The sequence below is a fragment of the Helianthus annuus genome, chromosome 8, assembly GCF_002127325.2.
Source record: "Helianthus annuus cultivar XRQ/B chromosome 8, HanXRQr2.0-SUNRISE, whole genome shotgun sequence".
Taxonomy (NCBI): Eukaryota; Viridiplantae; Streptophyta; class Magnoliopsida; order Asterales; family Asteraceae; genus Helianthus; species Helianthus annuus.
In genome coordinates this window covers 19,403,859-19,416,335 of record NC_035440.2, presented here as the reverse complement: position 1 = coordinate 19,416,335, position 12,477 = coordinate 19,403,859, and the positions used below count along the sequence as shown (strand labels likewise).

General features: G+C 33.8%; 1 long non-coding RNA gene across 1 annotated transcript; it reads right to left on the bottom strand.

The window, feature by feature from the left end:
• Positions 1 to 4,453: 4,453 nt before the first annotated feature.
• On the bottom strand, positions 4,454 to 6,144 carry LOC110903022. The gene is made up of 3 exons (XR_002571604.2): positions 6,008 to 6,144; positions 5,490 to 5,543; positions 4,454 to 4,763 (listed from the first exon to the last, which is right to left on the bottom strand). It is a non-coding gene; the product is annotated as an uncharacterized LOC110903022 (long non-coding RNA).
• Between the last annotated feature and the right edge of the window lie 6,333 nt (positions 6,145 to 12,477).

The window sequence follows — 12,477 nt, the reverse complement described above, 5'->3', positions numbered from 1 at the left end:
ACACACCTACTGTGTGTTTTGGGGTTATAATTTGTTTTAATAATTAAGTTTAATCACTTTTACACTTTTACCCCCTTTACTTAGTTACTGATTACAACACTAGTATTTTCCCTATATTTAACTACCATCTTGCCATATATCCTTAACCATGTTAAGTTGATTATTTATCCTTTCTTATTTTTGTGTTAACATTTTTGGGGCGTTTCATTTACATTTACTAGGCTAAACCTTTAATAAATTTAGCTTGTATGTCTAACGATAAATTTTGGGGTGTTACAAGTCTACCCCCCTTAAAGGAGGTTTCGTCCCCGAAACCTTTCTCATTCCAACTAGACCACTTCTACTCTTACTTTTTCATCTATTCATTCACGATGCTTAATACAACATAGATGCATTCGGGATCTTGGCAAGAGTTTCATTCATGCATAAACATATTTGTACATATTGTCCCTCCGATCATAACTCGAGTAAATTACTTTCATAATCACATATAAGTCAGAATCTGATCCAGAGCTCTTATTAGTGACGTTTTGACTTTATAATGCTAGTTCCTAGCATAGATCATCACGAGCGGTTCGTTTATTGAAATTTATTCCAAATGTATACTATTGGTCGTACAAGCTTATGCTTACGGCTCGTTTCTATCTTTCAAAAAAAAAATGTAACATATTCATGCATTTACTATTATAAATAAATCGATTTATTTCATTCCGCACACGAATCAGGCACAATATAATTCATTATTGTAATCATGAGCAAACCCCACTATCCCATTACTAACGTTCTTCTAATTACTTTCTTGTTCATATGAGGGCTTAGCATAACATTATACATATACTATAAACATTTAATGACTTAGTGGTACTAATACAAAGCTACCCACTTCCTAATTACTTTTTCATACTTAATACGAGTATAAAGCATCATTCTACAGTTACTGTCGTCATTTGAACTAATTATAAGTTTGAGTTTAGCCTCAAATTTAATCCTTCGCAACACTTTATTATTAGCTCCTTGCATGATCTACTTATGATAACAACCAGGTATGTTGTGTACGAGCACCATACGAGCGTTTAACCAAATCAGTTCAAATTTTCATTTAAGACCTTTAGATCTCCCTCTTAATGACATTCATACTTTCTCACGCTGACCATTACAGTCGATTATTGTATACCATACCATAATTATCCTACCATTCATTTTGTTCACACTTATAATAAATCTATGGATTCTTAATCATAAATCAAGAATTAAACATTTTACTAACCTCATCTTCAATGCATAAATCAGTTATCCGTGTGTCGGATCGATCCGCTTCTTTATATGTACGTTCCGTACCAGAACTGGTCCCATTCATACATGAATTATGCTCCCACTCGTGAGCATCCTTCCACCAGCTTTATTATTATCATCTCACTAAGAATTCCATCATATTCATCTATAAATAATTAGTTATCATATAACCTTTCATAATTGCATCCTACATGGTGTTTGTTCGCCTATGTCTCTTTCGCAAATTTCTTACGTACACGCCAAAACATATCATACGTTCCATTTCTTACATACTATCCTTTCATTTTATTGGTCATTTCGCCAACTCTCACAGTTTGACCTTTCAAGGTCAGACTAACACCACTTACTTATTGAGGACGTATCGAGGTACACATTCGTACTTTATTCTTACATACTTGCAAGGACTTCATTTACTTCGTTTGACTTTTCGGAAGTCTAATTGTATATACATTCTTACATATGTGTATCAGTTATCCTATTCTGACACATCACTCTCTAATCGAGCCCTAAGCTCCTAAATAAAAAAAAAAAAAAAAACATAACCACTTTATACATACCTGGCGCGGGTCAAAACCCTTGACTCATTATTCATACTTTGCGACGGTTATTACTTTCCAAACTGTGACAACGCATGCCCATACATTAAGTTCACCTATAACCATAAAACTTGACAAATCGAACATTAAATACCGGGTTCAAATGGCGATCGCCATTTGACCCGTAAAACTCATTTGTCCTTTCAACCTTTCTTACATACAAACGTGTTTGCATATATTTATATATACACAAGATTTAAAACATAACTTAAATTAATACCCGCTTTTAAAAATATTTACTCATTTGAGTTTCGTTTATTAACTTTCATTCTTACTGGTTAGATTCGTGTTTGCTTACAGATCCAACCTTTCATTCCTTACATGGTTGAATCCATTTCTCAAATTCAAACATTTTCATCCGTACCTCTCTTTCTTCTGTCGTTTCATTTACCATTTTATTTCTTATGATACGTTTTCATATTAATCTTCTACATTCAACTTCAAGTATTGTGTCCCAACACTTTATTCCATGTCCTAATTCATGTAGCGCGTCTCTACGCGGCACTCTGCATCTTATTTCTAGTGGTGTTCCTACCATTCTTTCTTACGTAATACATCCAAAATTTGTAAATAATTATTATTTACTGACTTCTACATTTTGACCTTTTAAAGTCAATCACCGCTTAGTCCTTATTGTATATAAGTATTGTAGTACGCGTTGTACTTACTTTCAATTTGAACATATTTACAAATGTCTTTAGCTAACATCTCAACTAATATTCTTTCCATACCTTTCATCAACATCACCAAGTTCTCATTTCCGCCTTAAAACTTCTCTACTAAAATTTATGACTGATTTACCCTTATAATGAGGTCTTACCGGTTTAACCTTATGCCAACCATTTCAACAAACGTACCATAACATTTCTTATTTATTTATACGTTTCACTTTGATTTCTAATATTCAAGCACGTATACATTTTCATGTAGATATATTCCAAGCGATTGTGAAATCACTTACCTTTAGTGTTCATGTTCATGCTTGCCTCATTGTTTCCTCTTACCCCGTTTGCCATCCATGCTTGAATCAATTGACAAGATTCCCAACCCATACAACTAAACTTATCATTAAGCATAACACATAAATCACCTAATACATAACACATTAACTCCTTACTTTAACATTTGTGTCTAATAGCCATTCCATGATATCCCTATACTGTTGACTTTTATAAAGTCAACTGTCTTGCTTACACACTTTAAACTTTTGAACATGTAATCCTCTAAATTCGATAGGCCACAAGATTAATATTCTACACATTTCATACTCGTATTGTATGATATATACGATTTACGTAATTCTCTAACAATACACATATACATTCACTTTCACGTACTTTCACATGCTAATGCTTCATGATTCTACAAATAGCAAATATCATTCAAGTTAACTATATAACATAATTCCAACATATCCTTTGCTAATAAGCTCGTATGATTTACATTTAGCGCATATTCGCCTCTTAATCATACTAAAGCAAATTCTTAAATACACGTAAGCATCACACCATTCATGTACAAGGTACAAGCCTCTAATGCATAATTCTATCAAAGCATACATTCATCCGAATTTTCATATGAATTCCAACTCCACTTTATACATTCGTCATTTATTTCATACCATTCCATAAGTTACATTCGAATTTTATAATAATTTTTTTTTTTTTTTTTTTACTTTATCGCCGACGATCTACATAACTTTTCATAACTTATTATATCTTCTTATAACTTGACAGGAACATAAAACGGGCATTTCTGAGAAGTATGGAAACTTAAATCATAATTCACAAGCTTTCAATACATCGTAGTTCTTTAGTCCGTATTTACTTCATTCGCATTCTTACAATTTAAACTTTACTCGCTTTTAAACTCTCATCATTCATTCGTGTCATTAGACACATTACTTTCGACTCTTACGAATTTCTTTCCATCATAATCACTAATTGTGGTTACATATATCTCATTAAGCCTTTTTATGGATCCTAAATAAACATTTAGTAGGCTTTCGGACCATTCGGAAACCCGAAATGTGAAAAAAAAATGCAAAACAAGAATTTTTCAGCGGACTTGATTTCCGTTGGCCGTCGGCGACGGCCTCACACCCCGTCGGCGACGGGCCCCAGAAATGTGGCGTCGGCCACTTTGTCCGTAAGCAGCAATTTAGGGCGTCGGCCCAAAGGGGGGCGTCGGCGACGGCTGGCAGCCCGTCGGCGACGGCCTCCCGAAAGCTGAACCGCTGCTGCACTTAATTTTTGGATGTTTCGACCATTTCCCGGGTCCGTTTTCAGCCATACGGTTCCTGGAACTTATCATTTTACCCTCCATATTTACCCCTTCGCATACTTAACTTAACTTAACTTTACAGACACATTACACATACTTGCGTTCACTAAAAACTTAAATTGTTACCTCATTGGCGATCTTGGAGCGAGCACACTTTTGCACGAGCCATCGGTTTGAGTTCGAGCACTATAACTCTTGCCCGAATCCCTCAAACCTTGGCTCTGATACCAACTTGTAAGGACCGCTTCTTTCAAAATAAAAGTTTACTTATATAAACAAGATTTTTCGGACAATTAAAATACCACTTTAACACTTAAAGAAATTTTTACAAAAATTGGGCATGACCCGTTTGCAAAACGGACATACCCCCTGTTTTGACATAACATACAACGTTTACATACGACCCATTTTACATAAAACCATTCCAACGAAAATAACAAATTTTCAAACCTAAAACAATTTAACAAAGTTTAACCAAGTAACAAAACAAAAACCCAAAAGCATGCATATAAGTTGCGGAAGCGCTTGGTATTATAAGGCTTGAACATGTGCTCGTTCCATGTCTCCATATCGCCTAAAGAGGTGCTATTCCTACATTAACATCCACAATTTAAAAAGTTAGTGATCGCATAGAAAATCATAACCTTACGTTTTAGCTTTTTCCATATAAAACCTTCTTACTCTTAAGCATACAACAACCCAATAAATGGGTTTGGCATAACCACTCTCGTAGAGAGTTTGACATACACATTCGACCCGTGTAATTGGGTTTAGCATAAACACTCTCGTAGAGAGTTAAGCATACACCTTCAACCCGTGAAATTGGGTTTAGCATAAACACTCTCGTAGAGAGTTAAGCATACACCTTCAACCCGTGAAATTGGGTTTAGCATAAACACTCTCGTAGAGAGTTAAGCATACACATTCAACCCGTGAAATTGGGTTTAGCATAACTCAACATTACTTTCGTTAACATACCCAAATCCACAAGGGATTTGTCGCTTACTTACTACATTGCCACGTTCGTTATACAAGGATAGCTTTACATTAAATTTAATATAAATGGGAAATATAATAAAGATTCGTATAAAACGAAACATACATAGTTTCCAATACCCGGTTCGACTAAAGGCACCGGGTATGATGCATTAACTTTCGTATCATAATCATTTCTCAACATCCGCTTATGACGGATCTAACTTTACTTTCAACAATCGGATATCTCAACGCTCACGGTTCCAACATAACAATTTAATACGTTAGAAATTATTATACATATGACAACATATTAAAAACATAAAGTGTACACTAACGTACCTCGATCTTGTGTGCCTTCCGATTTCCTAATACTTGAACCTTCTTCCTTCACGCCTATATTAACACATTCATTCGTTCATTTAGTACAACCAATCTCATTCCATTATTTTCCAAATTTCACATTTTTATTCCTTCAAGCATTTCATCAAACACTTGGCGGGTTTCGCATTTTTGGGACATTTACTCAACTATCTAAAACATGTATTTAATCTAGTTCTTTTAATTATTCAACAATAATCAAGCAAAATCTCATTCCATATCAATTCATCTAGTGTTTAAACCTCATTAACAGAATTATTCATCAACGATTCATATGCATGACACTACAAATCATCCTAATTCACATCTCAATTTCATGTAGTGGGTTTTCACTAGAATCTTTCAAATAACCTAGAATCAAACATGATTCTTGGTCTAGAAGGTAATCCTAACTCAGTTTTACCACATTTGCTACAAAAATTCGAGATTGGGTTGTAACCCTCATCCTACAAGTCATAATTTCAGAAAATAAAACTTACCACTTCACTAATTAGGGTTAGATACTCGAAAATAGGGGCTCATGCACTGGATTATCTTACGAATTCAGCTTCAATTGCTTGATTTCTTGAAGTTAGGGTTTCCCCCTCTTGCCTTGTTCTTGATCGATTTCCCCCAGACACACCTACTGTGTGTTTTGGGGTTATAATTTGTTTTAATAATTAAGTTTAATCACTTTTACACTTTTACCCCCTTTACTTAGTTACTGATTACAACACTAGTATTTTCCCTATATTTAACTACCATCTTGCCATATATCCTTAACCATGTTAAGTTGATTATTTATCCTTTCTTATTTTTGTGTTAACATTTTTGGGGCGTTTCATTTACATTTACTAGGCTAAACCTTTAATAAATTTAGCTTGTATGTCTAACGATAAATTTTGGGGTGTTACAAGACTCTTACCCGTGCTTGGTTCAATCCTGGGCATTCCTTCTTAAAATGTCCAATGTCACCACAGTTAAAACAGCCCAGTTTTTGTCCATTTCCACCTTCGTTCCCAGCTTGAGTGTTATTTTGATTTCGATTCGCGTTCCCAGCTTGATTTGCTTTGTTCCCTCGGTTTCCCTTGCCTCCATTATTCCCTTGTGAACGGTTTCCATTACCACCACGGTTATTGTTCCTATTACCAAAACCTCCTTGGCCACCCCGGCCAGCATTAACCCAGCAAGTATCCTTCAAGTGGCCAACCTTCCCACAAGCCTCACATATTTTTGGCCCACACCGGCCAGAATGATGACGCTGGCAGGTGTTACACTTGGGCTGTGTACCCATATAACCCTTCCCTTTCTTCTCAGCACCGGTTGCAGCTTGGACCGGTGTGCTTGATTCTCCTTTCTTGCCAACACTGCTTGTACCCTGCTTGAAGTTCGAGAACTTCCTTTTGTTCTCGCCAGACGACTCTACGTGAGTCTCCTTCTTCTTCTGCTCTACATTCGAAAACTTGTTCAAGCGAATGGCCTCCTCAGTAAGAGCCACGCTCAGGTCGATGGCCTCTGTGATTGTCGCATGCTTGGAAGTAGTGACCATACTCATGATCTGAGGTGCTAAACCCCAAATAAAGCGCTTGATGCGTTTGAATTCCGCTGTAACCATATAAAGTACCACATTTCTCATTTATTTCGACCAATATTCTCCTACATTAAACACACACACATTTATTAGATTCACACCATAGAGGAACATTCCGGTGATCACACTCACCGGAACAAACTCCTCAAACTCTCCGGCAAGTTTACTTATTCTCACGCCGGAGCTTGGTCACGAATCCCCCTCCCGGGGCCCTCCGTGACGAGGCTAACAGTTTACTTTTTTGTAGCGACGAAGGCTGGGATATCTTGACGTCAGCGAAGACCCTTTGAACGTCATCAGGGATTTGGGTATTCGACATTACTATATATTAATTAATTAATAATTAATATTAATATTAATAATTAATATTAATTATTATTAATTAATATTAATAAAGTAATTAAAATGAATAGTGATTTTAATATTATAATAATATATAGTTTTTTAATACTTTTATTATTTTAATATTATAATAATAGTTATTTTCTTTATTTTTTATTTTAATTCTTTTTTTTAATATCAGGGGTTGGGATAAGCTTGGTGTCAATCGGTATCGAATCAGTACTGGTATTGAAAATACCGGTACGGTCGTGTTCGATATCAGTACATGAAGGTAAAAACCGGCACTAATACAGAAAACGCCAAAAGTTGGTGCCGAAATGATATTGGAAATCTTTTGGTTCGGGAAATTCAGTGCGGCTACCCGGTACCATTTGCTCATGCCTGATCACGGTTGCCGTACGAACAATGGTATCGTACAACTTTTTTTGTTGATTTTCTTCAACTTTTAATTTTTTCTTTTTTAGTTTCAGGGGTAGGGACGAGCTCGGTGCCAAACAATACAGAATCGGTACTGATACCGAAACTACCGGTTACGGTACCGGTATATGAAGGTAAAAACGGTAGTGAACCGGTACCGGGAACACCAAAAGTCGGTACCGAATTGGTATTTAAGATCTTTCGGTTCGGCAAATTTGGTACCGGTACCCAGAACAATTTGCTCATCTCTGACCACGGGTTTAATACGAACAACGTCGTTACCATACAACTTTTTTTATTGATTTTCTTGCGGTTATCTTTTAGTGTTTTTTTCTAAATTTTCTTTTTATTCTTGTCAGCAGTTCTGTTCGCAACACACTCGTAGTAATTTCAAAACACATGTAAACACAGACTAAATAACAAAACAAATTCGCCGTAAAGCGGCGTACTACTTTAAACCTAGTACTAACATAAAAAGTAAACTGAATATTTTAAAAACGAAAAATAGAAACTGTATTACATATATGCAACGAATTATTTTATTTTTAAGTTGATTTTTTTCCTTTAAATTGGATTATTTTATAAAACTCAAATTAAACCTAAAGGTTTCCTATGTAAATCAATAAACTAATCAGGATTCGTAAAAGCAACTCAAATTAAACCTAAAGGTTTCCTAAATAAATTACTATGAATCATAGGGAGTGGATATAAAACTTCTAATATTTATACACTATAAATTATCAAACTTTTTTTTTTGTGCATTATGGGTTTTCCATTATGTTTAGTGACTTTTCTAAAAAAAAAATGTTTATTTTATAGTTTTAGTCCAAACGCATTTGATGTATTATTTTTAACCCAAAACTATTTGGGTTTTAATTTTTAACCCAAAATTTTTATCTTTTCAGTTTAACCTACTAACTTTTTTACTTTCAACTTTGGTCTACTGTACTTTTTATATTCCGCAAATTTTTCGTTTTACGCTTCATTCTAAATTTTGCAAGTTAACACAGAGCAATGTGCGTGTGTGGTTCAACATTTTTACGTTCCGTTTTACGCTTCGTGCTAAGATGCAATGTACGTGTGTAGTTTAACGTTTTTACGTCGTCTATTTTTTCCTGTTTGACAAGTTCGTCATAACGTGCGGGTCCTAAATCGACTTAGTTATTATTTTCTATGTTTTACGTTTCAGTCTAATTTTTTCGCCGCAAATTCAATGTTGGTGGTTGTTGGCGATGGTATGACATTGATGCTATGACACGGTTTATGCCCCCCCCCCCCGGTCATTTTCCAAAGAAAAAATGGTTATGCATATGGTTGTTGTAACCTTGGCTTTGGGGTTTTTTTTTAAAAAAGATTTTTTTTTACTTTTCACCCAAAAGTATTTCATAAATTACTTTTTACCCAAAACTTTTAATCTTTTGCAATCTATTCTTACAGGTTTTTTTACTTTCAACTTTGGTCCTTTATAGTTTTCATTTTCCGCAAATTTTTCGCTTTGTGCTTTGTTCTAAATTTTGTGACTTAACACATCGCAACGTGCGTCCTTGATTTAACGTCTTTACGTTTCGTTCTAAATTTTGTGAGTTAACACGACGCAACGTGCGTGTGCATGTGTGGGTGAACGTTTTTACATCGTGTATTTTTTTCCTATTCGACAGGTTCAACATAACGTGCAGGTCCTAAATCGACTTAGTTATAACTAAAGAATCCCCGCCGCATTGCGGCGGATCATAATTCTAGTTATAATAAGTTAATAACTAGCCTCTCTTACACTTCATCTTCCCCACAACATTTTTCTTTCCGTTAAAAAAAATATATATACATTTGAAATATGGAGATATTTTCTCACAGGCTCCAAATTCAAGATCGTCATGTTTGTGGCGGAGATGAGAGGGCTCAGAATTAACAGTGTCGTACACCCACCGGATAATGACCTCCCAACGACCCCCCCCCCCCCCCCCGGTTAATTTTTATTTATTTTCTTTTTTTATTTAACTAGACAGTTAATTACACAATCACTTATAATTTATAAACAGTGATATTCCCTCATCCGTCCCGACGGGAATTTAGTCAGTATTAATTTGATTCATTACGGTACCGACACTCGCTATAGTAACTGAAAGAGAAAACATTACATCGATCGAAAACAAAAAAACACATGTTTATACGGTACCTATGTTGATATCGGTTCGGTCTTTTTGCATTTTATGTTTATTTTAGTTCAACATTACGATATATATATATATATATATATTTTTTTCTAAAAAACGGATATTGTGCCGCTATCGTACAAGCCCAATCGAAATCGATTGAACAACATCTATATCGGTGCCAGTATTTCTTTTTATTGTTTTTGCTTTTTATAAACAGATACAGTATCGCTACCATATTATACCGAACTGCAACGGTACCAGTATGCATTCATTTTATGGTTTCATGTTTGATATTATACTTTGATCGTATCTAAAATATTATATGAGAAAAAAATCTATGTAATAAACCAATAAAATAATAAAAACTTATAAAAAAAACAATTTTGAAAAAAAAAAAACAAAAATCACTGTTCATCGCCTCTTTTTATTTCAACGCTACCGTATACTTATTTTGAAAATGGATATTTGCCGCTATCGTAACAAACGCAATCAAAACCGATTGAACATCTGTATCAATACCGACATTTATTTTATTGTTTTTGTAAACTAATACGATATCATTACCATACCATACCGAACATCGATACTGGTATAGATTCATTTTTATGATTCATGTTTGATAACAGGTACTTTGATTCTTTCTTAAAAGTTGAAAAGAAAAAAGATATATTTAAATCAATTAAAGTAATAAACTAATAAAACTATAAAACTTAGAAAAAACAATATTAAAAAAATAAAAATAAAACACTATTCATCTCCTATTTCTATTCATATAGATAGTAAAGTAATAAATAATATTTTGGTTTATAAATAATAATTTGTATTTTTACTTTTAATGATAATATATAAAACAGGTATTGTAGACTTGTAGTTTGCTTTATATTGAACGGAATCATATATGGAAAGAGTAGAAATTTCAAATCAGACAATGCCAAAACAAGTTTCAAGACATCATCTTCAGTGCAAAATATACACACGTGTATAGTCACATGTATATGAAAAATCCATTTATCACTTAAATATATCATTTTTCTATTAATCCATCATCTATCTTTCGATTTTTACATTATAACCACATTTTACAGTTATTTTTACATCCAAATTATTCGCTATAGAAAACTGTTTATAAAATTCAATAAGTCTATAATATGATAATCATTTGTTAATATAATGGGTAAAGTACACTAATAATAAGTCAATAATATGAACGTTGGCCTAATATCTCAGTGGTTATGGAAATGAGAGAAGACTCTGACTGAATGGTCTCGAGTTCGAATTCTGATCCACCCGGGTTTTACCGGCTTTGCATTGTCATGCCCTCGGGCGGGTGCAGGGTCGGGTTTTCCCCGAAACTGGTGGCATGGTGGACTAGGGGCTCCGTGCGTGCAGGTTAGGCTGCCGCGGGCTACTTTTCGGCCAATGGATGCCGCGTACGGAGTACCCGGCAATATGATCAATTTACGATTTATTGCATTTAACTCCGATAATAATAATATCGGATGTTCTTTATTTGAAAAGTTGTCATGTTTTTTTTTCTCCTTTTACTAATTTATGTTAACTTTTTGTTAGTTTTCTTTTTGTAAAATGACAAGTTTGGTCTTACAACTGAATAACAAAATTTTAAGTTCAATAATTCTTATATTTTTATATTTTTATATTCTTTAAAAAAAAGTTTTTCTTTTAGTCGTAAAGAACAAAAAATATATTATAATATATATTAAATATCATAAACTAGCTTCATTAATATTATGTCCCTTTTGTTTTGGTCATCAAAAGTTTTCCTTTTTACACTTTCGTCACGTAAAGTCTAGACATTTTTTTATTTGATTTTTATAAACCAAATAGGAAATTAAATAATTATGAATTTTATACTGATATTTTTTTCCTATGCTTTTAGCAAGTACGTTAAACAATTCGTGTGTTATGATTTCTATACTTATTTTAGTTTTACAATCATTATAGTTTTATCTGATTTTTTTCTGTTAAATTTGTTTATTAATTGTAACAAACAAGTTGACGCTAACCCGCGCGTTGCGGCGGGACGTCGATTGTGAATGATTTTTTATAATAGATGCGAAAATTCTTGATATGTATGTATCTACAAAATGTTTTAGTTTTGAATGATCCAAGATATATCTGATAATCGGAAACTTTTCATTCATTTGTAAGTTGTGGATATATTTTATCAATTACTATTCAGTACCCATTTTACTTTTCTATTATTCAATTCTGCATCTAGTCACACATACATATGCTTAGTCATATTTATGCAGAATCTAAAATCAATTTGATGGGCATTAAAGTGGTATAGCAGCCTGGCAAGAATCTTTAGATCAATGTGTAAAAAAAAATGTTGAAAAATCTAAAGCAATGTCATTATGTGGTAAATTAAATGAAAAAACAAATAAAAGTTATGTCGCCAACCAATATGCGAGCCATTTACAACCCTTTAATGAGAACTCACCAC